Source organism: Peromyscus eremicus, chromosome 8b, assembly GCF_949786415.1.
Source record: "Peromyscus eremicus chromosome 8b, PerEre_H2_v1, whole genome shotgun sequence".
NCBI classification, from domain to species: Eukaryota; Metazoa; Chordata; class Mammalia; order Rodentia; family Cricetidae; genus Peromyscus; species Peromyscus eremicus.
In genome coordinates, this window is record NC_081424.1 from 9379841 (window position 1) to 9393427 (window position 13587).

A 13587-nucleotide genomic window follows, 5' to 3' on the forward strand; every position below is an offset into this window, starting at 1 on the left:
TCCACTGAGCCACCTCTCCTGCTCTCTTGATATCTTCTAGGGTAAAAAGGTTGTGAGAGTGAATGATGCATGTCATTAATATATCGGAAAAAGGCACTTAACCCTCTATATTAAGCTTAGTAGTAACACCCCTTGTAGAAATGCATTAAAGAGGACTGTAATGAGTATGTCTTCAGGAATCATTAGGCAATACTTGGGGGAAAAGGATGGTATGTTAACAGCCTCATCTAATAGGACAAAAATCATTTATTTTGATTCATATCCTAGTCACACAGGAGATAGTAAAGTAGGTATCTGGAAGTTTCCCATTCACATAAATCATTTAAAAAGCAACTGGAAAGTTGTGATAAATGTCATCACTAAAACTCTTCAAAAGTGTTTCTAGGGGCTGGGGAGATGGCTGAGTGGGTAAAGTGATTGCTGTTCAAGTATGACCTGGGCTTTGATCCCTAGCATCCATGTACAGCCAGCGTGCATCTGTAGCCCCAGCTCCAAGGCTGAGAAAGAAGGGCAGAGACAGGTGGGTCCTGGGGGCTCATGGTTCAGCTGGTCTAGCTGAAGCAGCAAACTCTGGGTTTAGTGAGAGACCCTGTCTCAAAAAGAGTAAATCTTTCCTCTTGACTTCCTCAGGATTTGTCAACAGTGACGAAAACTAATACATGCTCCTGAGCCTAGTCCAGGGATTCCTGGCGGGAAGCTTTAATTCCTTGCCACAAGGCCACTATGCAGGACTAGTTACAAGATATGAGAACTGGTTTTCCAAAGGGAGTGAGGGACTGACGAGGAAATGCAAGACCAAAGAGAGCTTCTGAAAAGGACAGCACAGGGAATACTAGAGGGTGGGGCTCACTGATGATCTGGGGGGCTGGCTACCACAGATGGAGTCTGTGATTACATTTATTGTTCAACAGTCTGAACAGTTTAGTCTCTTCAAACAGTCTACCAAATTGCATTCCAGAAAGAGGCTTCTGAGCCACATACTGACTGCCCAACTTTGAGACTGTCTTGCCTCTGACCAAAATTACTATTTTGGTTGTTAACAAGTAAAAAGTGATACATCATTACAACCCAAGAAGTCATCTCACTGATTAGCCGATTGCATTTCTTCTTTTACACCTTGATCCATGCATAAACTTAGCTTAAGTGAGGATGAGCAGGCAGCGGGGTAAAGCCAAGTGTAGCCTATGTATCACTTGATGATGGAGTGAGGCACAAATAAGGTACTCTTGACTACTGCTACAAATGAACATCTGTGTCTTCTCAAATGGAAACATTGAAGCCATGGTCCTAAGCATTGCTATCTTTTCAAGAAAGTAATTAAGGTTACATGAGGTCATAAGCCAGTGGCCCCAACCAGTAAAATTAGTGCCCTTGATCGTTATTAGATACTTAAAAACTCTCTACTACTGTAAGACAGACTGCTAAACAGTCTGATTAATAAAGACCTGGAGCCAGATATTGGGGTAGATTCTGAAAGATCAGAGGAATAGGACAAGCCAAAGCCAACCTTACCTTACCTACCCTCAGCTTCCAAAGAGACCTACTTCTTGTATACCCATGCCTTTCTGTTCAGCTAACTCATTTCTTCTCTTCACCCAGCTACATCACTTACTCTTCCTGCCCAGCTGTCACTTCCTGTCTGTCTGTACAGACCTCCAGACCTTTATGGTTAACTAGTGTTGGAATTTAAGGCGTGTGCCACCATTGCCTGACTTCTATGGCTAATATAGTGGCTGGCTTTTTCCTCTGATCCTCACATAAATTTTATTGGGGAACACAGATAAAATATCACCATATACTACTGTCTTTCTTTGCCGCCATGTAAGGATACCTCTAGACAGGGGCTATCCTCAGACAAGGAATAGAGCCCTCACTAGAGTTGAAACTGCCTGGAACTTTAAATGTGTAGCCTCTGGACTGTGATAATCAAATGTCTCCTATGTATGGCAATCCCAGCTGACTTACACAGTTACACTCTCTCTACAGTTAAGAACTTAAACTAGTAATCTTTAATACTTTTTTCTTTTTTTGCTGGGCAGTGGTGATGCACACCTTTAACCCCAACACTTGGGAAGCAGAGGCAGGCAGATGTCTGTGAGTTCCAGGCCAGCCTGGTGTACAGAGCTAGTTCTAGGCCAGCCAGGCTACACACTGTAGAGGGTGTGCGTTGAATGTTTTTCTTTCTTTGCAGCCAGGTCTTCCTACATGCCCTGGTCGGCCTGAAGCCTGCGGTGTGCTTCCTGTCTCTGCAGTAAAGCCAGTTGACTGGTGAGCAGCATTCCCTCTTCTTCGCTTTTGACTGTGCCGCACTGTGAACAGCTGCTCTATACTCCGCCCACTAGGCTTCCCTGCCATGACAGACACACCCAGAGTATGAGCCAGGGCAAACCTTTCCTTCCTCAAGTTCCTGTCAGATACTCTGTGACTAGTGACTAGTAAGCAGATTTATACACCTCTTCCCATATCTTTCAGCATGGTCTGAAAAACCAGAATGTTAGTAAACTGTCTTACAGGTTTTTGAAAATATCTACATTCGGTTATCCATATCTTTCACCTCAAAATTAGTGGCATAAAACAACAGTCATTTTATTATTTGCAGATATTTTTGTGGGTCAGAACTTTAAATGAGGCTCTGTGAAGATGGTATATCTCTGTTTCATAATGGATCTCGGTTAGGAAGGCCAGAGATACTTGGGGTTAGTCGGAAGGCTGGTTTGTTTGTTGAGACAAAATACCCAACAAGATGCTCTCAAGGGAAGGAGAGTTTATTCTGGCTTATGGTTCCAGGAGACACAGTCCCTAGCAGGAGGCTAGCTGGTCACAATGCAGTCAGAGTCAGAAAACAGAGAAGGAGCAGAAGTGAAGCTTGGCTGTAGAACCTCAAGGTTTCTCCCCCAGTGTCCCACTTCAGCGAGGAAGGCTCCATCTACTCAAGGTTCCGCAATCTTCCCAAACAGTGCCAACTGGAGACCAAGCCATAAAACACATGCGCCAATGGGGGGCATTTTACTTTTAAACCACAACAGCTGGGGATAATCCCAGTGGCTGGGGGTGGACTAGCTAAATTGCCAGGGATGTGATTCCAGAGAGACGACTTATTCACGCACTCACCAATCAGTCCCATCTGGTCCTGGAGAGTCCAGGAAACTTTTCACAGACAGTGTTTGAGTCCCAAGGAGGTACTGTGAGAGGAAATGCTTCAGGAGAGCATTGAAAGACCCTCCAGTGACTGGGGGGCCTCACAGGACCACTCCAGTGACTGGGGGGCCTCACGGGACCACTCCAGTGATATTCCACAGCCTGTGGTGTTCTTAATCCCTCTAAAATTTCCAGGAAAAAACATGGGTTCCCATCACCAAATAGGCTATGGGAAGAGACTAAAAAAATTTCCGTTCCCCTCATTTTTAACTAATATAGGCTATTATTATTATCTTTATTGTTTATTTGTCATTTGAGACAGGGTTTCATGTAGAGCAGACACTAGACTCACACTCAACTCTATGTCACTAAGAATGGCTTTGGACTTCTGATCAGTCTGCCTCTATCATCTGAGGACTGGGATTGCAGGACTGCTCCATTATGCTTGGTTCATGTGGTATGGAGGATGAAACCCAGGGTTTCACGCATGCTAGGCAAGCTCTCCACTAACTGAGATACATCTCTAGCCCTTTTTTTTTTTTTTTTTTTTTTTGAGACTGGGTCACTTACATCCCAGGCTGGCCTTAAATTTTCTGTCACGGAGGATGACCTTGAACTCCTGACCTTAGTTAAGTTCACACATCTGGTCCTGGATGTGCTCACCCTGAGATGTTCATGAGAGTTCAAGAGGGAGTGTTGAGTAAACAGCTAGCATTTAGCTTCAGAGCTCAGGAGTAGCTTATGACAGAGGTAAAGTGGGGACTCAGTTACATACAGATAGGTCCTAACTGAAGGCTTGGGTTATACTTCTGAGATTTTTTTTTCTTGTCCTCTGATCAGAATGGTATTCTTCAATCTTTCAGGACTCATCCTCCCTCCCTCCCTCTCTCTCTCTCTCTCTCTCTCTCTCTCTCTCTCTCTCTCTCTGGCTGTCAGACTTGGTGGCAAGCACCCTTACATACTTAGCTACCTCATCGGCTCAGGTCTATTGCTAATAAAGGGTTCATAATGACAATCCAACCAGATTCCCATAGAAACAACTGAAGGAGATTTTATACTCCAGTCTCTTCACTATGTTAACTATCAGGAGATGGAGTTCTTTTTCTGAGAGACAGTGTCTTTACTAAGACATCACCGCTACTCTCCGCTTTCTAAGTGATGTTGAAAACCAGCTGTTTGTAATTCTATGTGGAAAGCACCACTCTTACATAATGGTTTAACAAAAAGAGAAAAGAAAATCACTATTTGTGTTCTTTGTTTATTTCTTTTAAAGTGCCTGGATCAAACTCAGGACCTGGTACCTGCTAAGCAATCACTTGAGCAATATCCCCAGCCCCTTGTTTAGTGTTTGGAAAAATCAACAAGAACTCTCTATAGCATTAGTAATCAAATAATGCAAACTCCAGAACACAACATATTTTCTTTTAATGTTCATCAAGAAGAAATGATGCTACATTCAAAATCCAATTACAGCAGAGAAAGGTTGTGCTACAGTCACTCCAACTTGCTCCCCATAGTCTCCATTTCATTTTACCCTTCTCTGTGCATCAACGCCCATTTACTCGTCAGTCTACAAGGATGAATCTTCACTCCCATCTCTGAGCTCTTGACGTTTGTATCTGAAAAGTCTGCCAGACGCCAACATTGATCTAACCTCAAGTACACTGATGCACTTGTCTCTAACAGCAATCCTCCTTTACAGCGACTTTATCACCTTTTTCCTCCCGGTCAACCAGGCACAAAGCTGGTGTCAATTTTTATTTCTTATCCCATGACTGATGTGCTTGACACACACCCCGATGAGCACTTAGTATAGCAACAACACAAAGGCACTTATGTTTCACAAGGGGGGAGGGTGTTGTGTTTGTTATTTTATAAAAAAGATGTTATAATGTAGGTCAAAAAGTCTTTCAGTCTAGCACTTCTGGAACAGGATGATCACAGTCACTGGCCTATTGCTGTGAAGAGACACCATGACCTCAGCAACTCTTATAAAGCAAAGTATTTAATTGTGGGCTTGCTTACAGTTTAGAGCTTTAGTCCATTATGGTCATGGAGGGAAGCATGGCAGCATGCAGGCAGACATAGTGCTAGAGAAGGAGCTGAGAGTTCCACATCCTGATCTGGAAGGCAGAGGGTGGGGGAGGGGAGGAGAGAGAGAGATGGGGGGAAGGGGAGAAGAGAGAGAGAGCGAGAGACAGAGATGGAGACGGAGAGGGAGACGGAGAGGGAGAGGGAGCGAGAGAGCGAGAGGGAGAGGGAGCGAGAGAGTGAGAGCGAGAGCGAGAGCGAGAGCGAGAGCGAGAGCGAGAGCGAGAGCTGGGCCCTTGAAACCCCAAAGCCCACTTCCAGTGACACACTTCTTCCAACAAGGCCACCCTTCTAATCCTTTCAGATAGCACCACTCCCTGGTGACTAAGCATTCAAATCGATGAGCCTATGGGGGCCACTATTACTCAAACCACCACATTCCACTCCTGGGCCCCCACAGGCTTGTAGCCATACCATAATGCAAAAATGCATTCAGTACAACTTCAAAAGTCCCCACAGTATCATAGTCTCAACACTGTTTAAGAGCTCAAAGTTCAAATCTCTTCTGAGAGTCATGGCAATCTCTTAACTATAACTGTTATTTATTAAGCAGCACATTGTTATTCATTAAGCCATGCTGTTTACCATGTAAGAAAAGCCACGAGGTATGACAAAACCCACTATAAGAGTTTATTAGGGGAAGGGAACAGAAGGGATGTACTTAGGCCTATGGAAAGATTGTGCAGGAAAAAGGGCGGAGGGATGAGTGGGCTCCGCTTTTATAGATTCCCTGCACGCGCACATGGGCTTACATAGCTATGCCACGCATTATGTAGGACGTAAGGCCCTGGGATGACTAAGCATCTTGCCAGCACATGCACGGTCATGGGGAGTGGCTAGGAATTCTAACAGTAACCCCCGGTAAAACAAAACAAAGAAGCAGATCACATACTTCCAACACACGGTGGCACAGGAAATATATACCATTCCAAAAGGAAAGAATGGGAGCATATCAAGAAAATACTGGAATAAAGCAAGATCTAAACCCAGCAGGGCAAACTCCAAACCCTGCATCTCCATGTCTAATGTCAGAGTGCTCTTCAGATCTCCAGCTCTTTTCAGCTTTGTTGACTGCAACACACTTCTCTATCTTAGGCTGGTTCCACTCCCTGTTAGCAGCTCTCCTTGGCAGGTGTCCCACGACCTCAGCATCTCCAACATGTTGGGGTCTCCAGTGAAATCCAGGCTTCACTTGAACAGCTTCATGAAATAGCCTCTCTGGGCCTCCACGCAGGGACACTCACATGCTTGGCCTTGGCAGCTTTCCTTAGCCACGGAGGGAAATTCCACACTGTCTTCTTGTATCCTTGGCTCTAAAGCCTTTATCATCACGGTGGGGAGCACGGCAGCATGCAGACAGACATGGTGCTGGAGAAGGAGCTGAGAGTTCTACATCCTGATCCACAGGCAGAGAGGGAGAGAAACTGGGCCTGGTGGGAGCTTTTGAAATTTCAAAGTTCACCCCTAGAGTGACATACTTCATCTAGCAAGGCCACACCTCTCAATCCTTCTAATTCTTTCAGACAGTGCCACTCCCTGGTGATTACACATTCAACTATATGAGCCTATGGAGACCACTCTTATCCAAACCACCACAAAGACTTATAATACAAGATGTTAGAAGTCAAGAAAAAAAAGTGATCTCTGAACGATGGGAACTAAATTAACCTCACAATTGTTTCATTTACAAACTAGACTGAATGCCAAGTCAGTGGAGGTGATGACATCCTGGAGTTGAGGAGACAGACCTGGGTTTCTAGTCAGGCTAAAGGAATTAGTAGAAGTTAAGGGCTTGAGTTCACAGGGCAGTTACAAGAAGAGGCAGCAGAGCAGAGGGCTCTGGGATAATGGTCTTTGCTAAGTCTTCAGCTTAGTACCATCCCCTCAGTATCTGAAGGCTGTAGGATGCTCGCAACTGTCAGTATGTTGAGGTGTTCATGTCCCTTGTATATATACAATGGCACAGTATTTGCACATACTCTGCACACATCTTTCTATATATTGTATTTTTACTTTTTTGTGGTGCTGAGGATCAAATCCATGTGCACATGGCAAATACTAGACCACTGACCTATCGCCTTGGCCTTTGTTTTTGTTTTTTTATATGTTGTCTTGTGTATAGTTCAAGATAGTCTCAAAATCAAGATACAGCCCAAGGGGCAGATAAGAAGTCTCAATGGGTAAAGACACTTGTCACCAAACCTGACGACCTGAGTTTGATCCCTGGGACCATATAGGAAAGAAATAACCACTTTCTACAAGTTTTTTTTTTTTTTTTTTTTTTTTTTGTTCTCCACATGAATACCACTGTGAGCATGCATTGAGCATGTATGCACATAATGAATGAATGAAATAAAAAAAAATGTAGTCCAGGCTGACCTTGAACTTGAGAGATCTTTTTGCCTTTGTCTCACCAGTGCTAGGATTAGATGCATTCACTACCACACACAGCGTCTTCCAATATACTTTAAATCTTTTCTGGATTACTTATTGTGATGGTCAATCCCATCCATCTGTCCATCCATCCATCCGTCCATTTTTGAGGTAAGGTCTCATGTACCCTTGGCTGGCTTCTAATTCATTATGTGACAGAGAATGACCTTGACCTTCAGATTGACCTGCTACCTTTCAAGTGCTGGGATTACAGGCCTGCAACAACATGCTGGCTTTATGTGGTAATGGGGATGAAACCAAAGGCTTTGTGCACCGTAGACAAGCATTCTACCAAGTGAGTCATCCTCAGCTACAAGACAAATCTTGACCATCAATTTGGTTGGGTTAAGAAATAAATGCCCAGGAAGCTAATAAAGCACCTCAGTAGACGGAGTGAACAGGGGGCAGCCCCACCCATCCCACAGAGGGGTAACAAAATATCCGAAGTACCGGTCTTCTCACTCCCTTCTCCTGCTGCCGTGATCTAGCTGCCACGCTCTCTCACGTTCCCTACTGTGATGGACGGAAACCTCTGAAAGCAGGAGCAAGATACATCCTTTCCCCGAAGTTATTCGTGTCTGGTGTCGTGTCACAAAAACAACAAGAAAAGCTACAAACACACATCCAATGTCTGATAAACCGTAAATGCTATGTAAGGGTGGTTACATTACTGTGTTTAGAGAATAATGACATGTTCAGTACAGACAAAACCAAAGGATTTTGGTCCAGTTAGTTGAATCCAAGAACATGTCGATATGGAGGTCTGACTGTACTACCAATGTGCATGTGCAAAGAGGCTATCAAAGTCTGAGAAAAGAATGAATCAAAAGGACACAAAAGCAATCTTTAGAGCTCACTCTTGGTTGGCTAGAGTTCTGGAGAAGCTTAACGTTCACAGAACATCTGCATGGTACTCAGGTTTTACCATCACAGGAAAAAAATGAGCCTTAAATTAACTGTTACTGCAGTCCTGAGAAACAATACTTAAAAGTAACACCAGGAAGGATCAATCCGTTTTCAGTAACTTCACTGCATCCATAAAAAGCTCAAGAATATTTACACACAAAAATACCTAGCACACAACAAAGCAACTCACAATGTCAAAATTCAATCAAAGACAACCAGGAAGGAAAATACAAATCACAATGAGGAGAAAAAAACAACAACAACAACAACAAAAAACAGTCAGTTAAACCAGCACCACAATGATACAGATGACATAATTAGTACAGACATCCAAAGTTTTCATAACCACATCACATATCACATATAGTCCAGTTAAACCAGCACCTCAATGATACAGATGACGTAATTAGTACAGAGACATCCAAAGTTTTCATAACCACATCACATATCACATATAGTCCAGTTAAACCAGCACCTCAATGATACAGATGACGTAATTAGTACAGAGACATCCAAAGTTTTCATAACCACATCACATACAGTAAAGAAGCAACAAGAAACACTGAACATATTAAGTAGAAACGGAGACGACACTAGCACTTGGGAGGATTAGGAAAGAAGATTGCCAGGAGTCAGGGCCCAGCCTGGGCCACACATGCAGTGAGACCGTGTCCCAACAACCAGGGGAAATGGGAAGGGAGGGGGGACACAAATGAGCGAATCAGAATGCTTACTAATAAAAAGATACCAAGGAAAACTAAAAAGGATCAAATCATTTAGATAATTCAGGAGTCAATGATGCTAAAGGTTAATGTGCCTGATAACAGAGCTTTCAAAAACATGGAGAAGAATCAGACAGAACTAGAAGGAGAAATAGAAAAAATCCACAATTAAACTTGCTAATTAATTAACTATGCTAGGCTTTGTTCTTTTCCAGACAGTCTCACGTCCCCAGGCTGGTCCTGAATTCCTGATCCCCCTGTCTCTATCTCCTGTGTGCTAGGACTAGAGGCATGCACCCTATGGCCAGTTGAAAACCATTATACAGACTCCAATACACTTTCTCCCAGTGGCTGACTGAGGAAGCAGAATGAAAACAACAACAAGTCGTGAGTACTTAAATGACATCACCAACCAAACGGCTCAGTGACTATTGAGCTCCAGGAACAACAGAATGTGTGTTCCCTTTAACGGATCATGGAACACTTAGCCAGAACATGGAACACTTAGCCAGACACATTATATCTGGGCCATAAACAAGCCTACAATAATTTAAAGTAACTCAAATTGGGCTGGAGAGATGGCTCAGTGGTTAAGAGCACTCATTGTTCTTCGAGAGGGCCTGAGTTCAATTCCCAGCACCCACATGGCAGCTCACAACTGTCTGTAACTCCACTTCCAGTGGATCTGATGCCCTTCTCTGGCCTCTGTGGGCACTAGGCATGTACATACTGAACACACATATATGCAGGCAAAACACCCAAACACAAAAAATAAAATAAGATAAAATAAGTTAAAAATAACTCAAATCTTATAAAAAGTTTTCTAATAACAATAGCATTATAAATCAATAATAATAAATCAAGACACCTGGAAAATATTCCAAATATTCAAAAACAAAGTAACAAATTTCTTAACCACAAGTCAAAGAAAAAAAATGAAAATGAAAACTGCTAAGTGGTTTGATGTGTGTGAAAAGAAAGGCAACATAACAGAGATTTCTGGGATACCATTAAAGTAGCATATAGGAGATCCATCCAACTAGAACATCCTAGCTGAAATACTGAAAAAAATTAAACTTCTAACTTAAACCCCAAGGAAGAGAGAGAGAAAGCATAAACTCCTAGTATTAGGAATGAAAGGAGACCGATGTCAGAGTCACAAACTCTGTGCCAGTGAATCTGCTACCTCGTGTGAAATAACATCTTCCTATGGGACATAAATGGACTGCCAAAGCTCATGTGAAGGACACAGTTTACATAGTTCAGTAACTGTTAGGGCAATTGAACCCGTAGTGATAAACAAACACACACCTATTCCCACACAGACCCACACAGCTTCACTGTGAGGATGCCGAATGTTTCACTATTGTCTTGACACTCACACCAGACAGATATACAGTCAACCCCAAATAATACCAATATTTTTCACTGAACATAGATATACATAGTAACAAAATCTTAGCATTGCAAAGTCAATAATTTATAAAAAAGAGATGGCATTATGCTCAAGTAGGGCTGTATGGTCTCATATTTGAAAAATCAATTAATTTGCCATATTCATAGATTATAAAATAATCTAAAAGGGGGTGTGCATGAGGCCATAAATTCTATTTTTACTATAGCAAATAAATAAATAAACCCCAAAACAAACCAAAAACCTAAAAGAAAAACATTTCTAAAAAAATGGCCATTTCAATAGCTGAGAAAAAATTCTATAGAAATCATGTGTGAACACACACACCCAACATCGATTTTTTAATTATATTTATTTATTTATTTATTTATTTATTTATTTTTAAATATGGAATGCTTCACGAATTTGCGTGTCATCCTTGCGCAGGGGCCATGCTAATCTTCTCTGTATCGTTCCAATTTTAGTATATGTGCTGCCGAAGCGAACACTATTTTTTTTATTTTTTGAAGGTACAATCTTGCTTGGTAGCCCAAGTTGGCCTCAAAGTTTTGATTCTCTTTTGTGTGCCACTCTGGCTGTCTTAAAATCCAGTGCTAATTCCTGGCAAAATTCTTAGGAAGCCAGGGAACTTCTTTGCTAAGCAAGGGACTCAAAAAAGGCAAAAGGATCTGGGGAGACAGTTCAGTCATGCATGTGTGTGGACTACGTTTTCATCCGGAACCTGTGTAAAGCACTTGGTTTTAATTCCAGTGCTGCTATGGCAAGAAAGGAGCATCCTCTACAAGCTTGTAGGCTCACATTTGCAGCAGCGAACAACAGGATCCCCTGCTCCAAACAAAGAGGAAGGTGACGACTAACACCTGAGGTTGTCCTCTGACCTCCACAGAGGTGCAAGGAATGTGTGTGCCTGCATACACAAATAAGCACATCACACACACACACACACACACACACACACACACACACACCCAAAAAACAAAGAAAAATAAAGCCCTAGAACCAAAAAGCCTACAGGTAACATCGGGCTGTCCATCCCTATCACTTCCATATTATACACTTACATAGGTTATAAGTGTATATACACTTATATGTAGTTGTTGGGTTGAGGATTTCCTTTTACCCCACACAAGCTTATTAATAAGCTAGCTTTTATTATTTTATGAATGGTGGTAAAAGCACAATGCTCTTGAGTTAGAGAGGAAGGACTATATGTATTAAGCCATGCAAGGAACACGTGCACCACATGTTTGCATTAGTTACTTTTGATCCAACTCCTGCAGAGGCAATGTAACGGTTTAGATGGATGCTACGATTTTGGAGGCATTGGTCAAAGCTGAAGACCGGAGTTGGGAAGATCTATTGCTTTTGTTGCAAGCAGTAAGCAAGATTGTTAGCTCATCTTTCAAAGCAACAGACTACATGAAATTTCTGCAAAATGGCCTAGGGAGGGTCTCAAGGTAGTTCAGCAGGCAAGGATACTTGCTGCCAAGCCTGATGCCTCAGGTTCAATCCCCAGGACTGACATGGTTGAAGGAGAACCGACTGCTGAAAGTTGTCGTCTGATGTTACACATGACCTCCACAGTACACGCTCATATACATATACAAAATAAAGAGATAAAATGTTAAAAAAAACTTGCAGTCTTGGATGACCTTGAAATATGTGTAGTAAAGTGATCTAGGGAACATTTTCTCTACTAATATTACCTAGTGCAATAAGACAAGAAAAAGAAACAAAAAAGCATTTATTTTGAAAAGAAGGGTTTCTTTATTCACAAGTGCCATGACTGTCTACATGGGGGTTCCACAGAATCTTTGTACAAAATCAAAGGCTATTCTGACTAACAAACTAGTAAGATTGTAGGATGCAAGATAAAACAACAAACCAACAAACACAAAACTGCCCAACCCCCCCCCCAAATCTCCCCAATATCACACAGCCCAATTAAAATGGGCAAAGTGTTTATAGAGGCAGTCCACTAAAGGGTATTAATAGCAAATAAACATGAAAAGATGCAAGACGCTCAACACTGTTGTGGCTAAAACCACAATGAGCTAAAACTGCAAGATAGACCAAAATTGTATTTTAGAATGTTTAAAGTATTAAAAACTGGTCACATTAAGTTTTAGCAAGGTGTGGAAAAACCGGAATTCTCATACATGGCTGACAGAAATGTAAAATGACTCAGCAGGTGAAAGCATGTCTTTGGGTTTCTATTGCTATGATAAAACACCATGACCAAAGCAACTTGCGGAGGAAAGGAACCATTCCATTTATACTTCCAGGCAACAGTCCACCACTGAGGGAAGTTAGGGCAGGAACTCAAGGCAGGAACCTGGAGGCAGAAGCTGATGCAGAAGCCATGAAGAGGTGCTGCTTACTGGCTTGCTCATGGCTTGCCCCGCCTGCTTTCTTATAGCACCCAGGACCACAAGCCTGGGGTGGTATCACCTACAGTGAGCTGGTACCTTCTATATCAGTCATCAATCAAGAAAATGCACCACGGGCCTATCTGGTGGGCATGCTTTCTTAATTGAGGTTTCTCTTTCAAAATGACTTTAGTTTGTGTCAAGTTCATGGAAACTAGCCAGCACAGAGTACTATATACCCATTGTATGACACACAAAGTCCTCTATTAGGTTTCTATCCAAAAGAAAATAAATAGCAACATGATTATTCCTAGGTAAACCCAAGAGAAACAGTATATATTTACATGGGCTGTTCATACATGAATGCTGCCAGCAGCTTCATTTAGAATACTTTACCACTGGAAACATCTCAAATGTTCACTAGCAGGTGGATCATAGACTGTGGTAGATCCCTACAATTGAATACTATTTAGCAGTAATGAACTATTCATATATGCAGCAGGATGCATTTCAA

The 13587-nt window shown here is 42.2% G+C and overlaps 1 protein-coding gene and 1 non-coding gene across 2 annotated transcripts in view; both read right to left on the bottom strand.

Annotated features, from left to right (window-relative positions):
• The window catches only part of Pdss2 (decaprenyl diphosphate synthase subunit 2), a 237460-nt gene that overhangs the window by 65715 nt on the left and 158158 nt on the right, over positions 1-13587 (bottom strand). The window lies entirely within an intron of this gene.
• Positions 11086-11192, bottom strand: LOC131918913 (U6 spliceosomal RNA). The gene has a single exon (XR_009381133.1). It is a non-coding gene; the product is annotated as a U6 spliceosomal RNA (small nuclear RNA).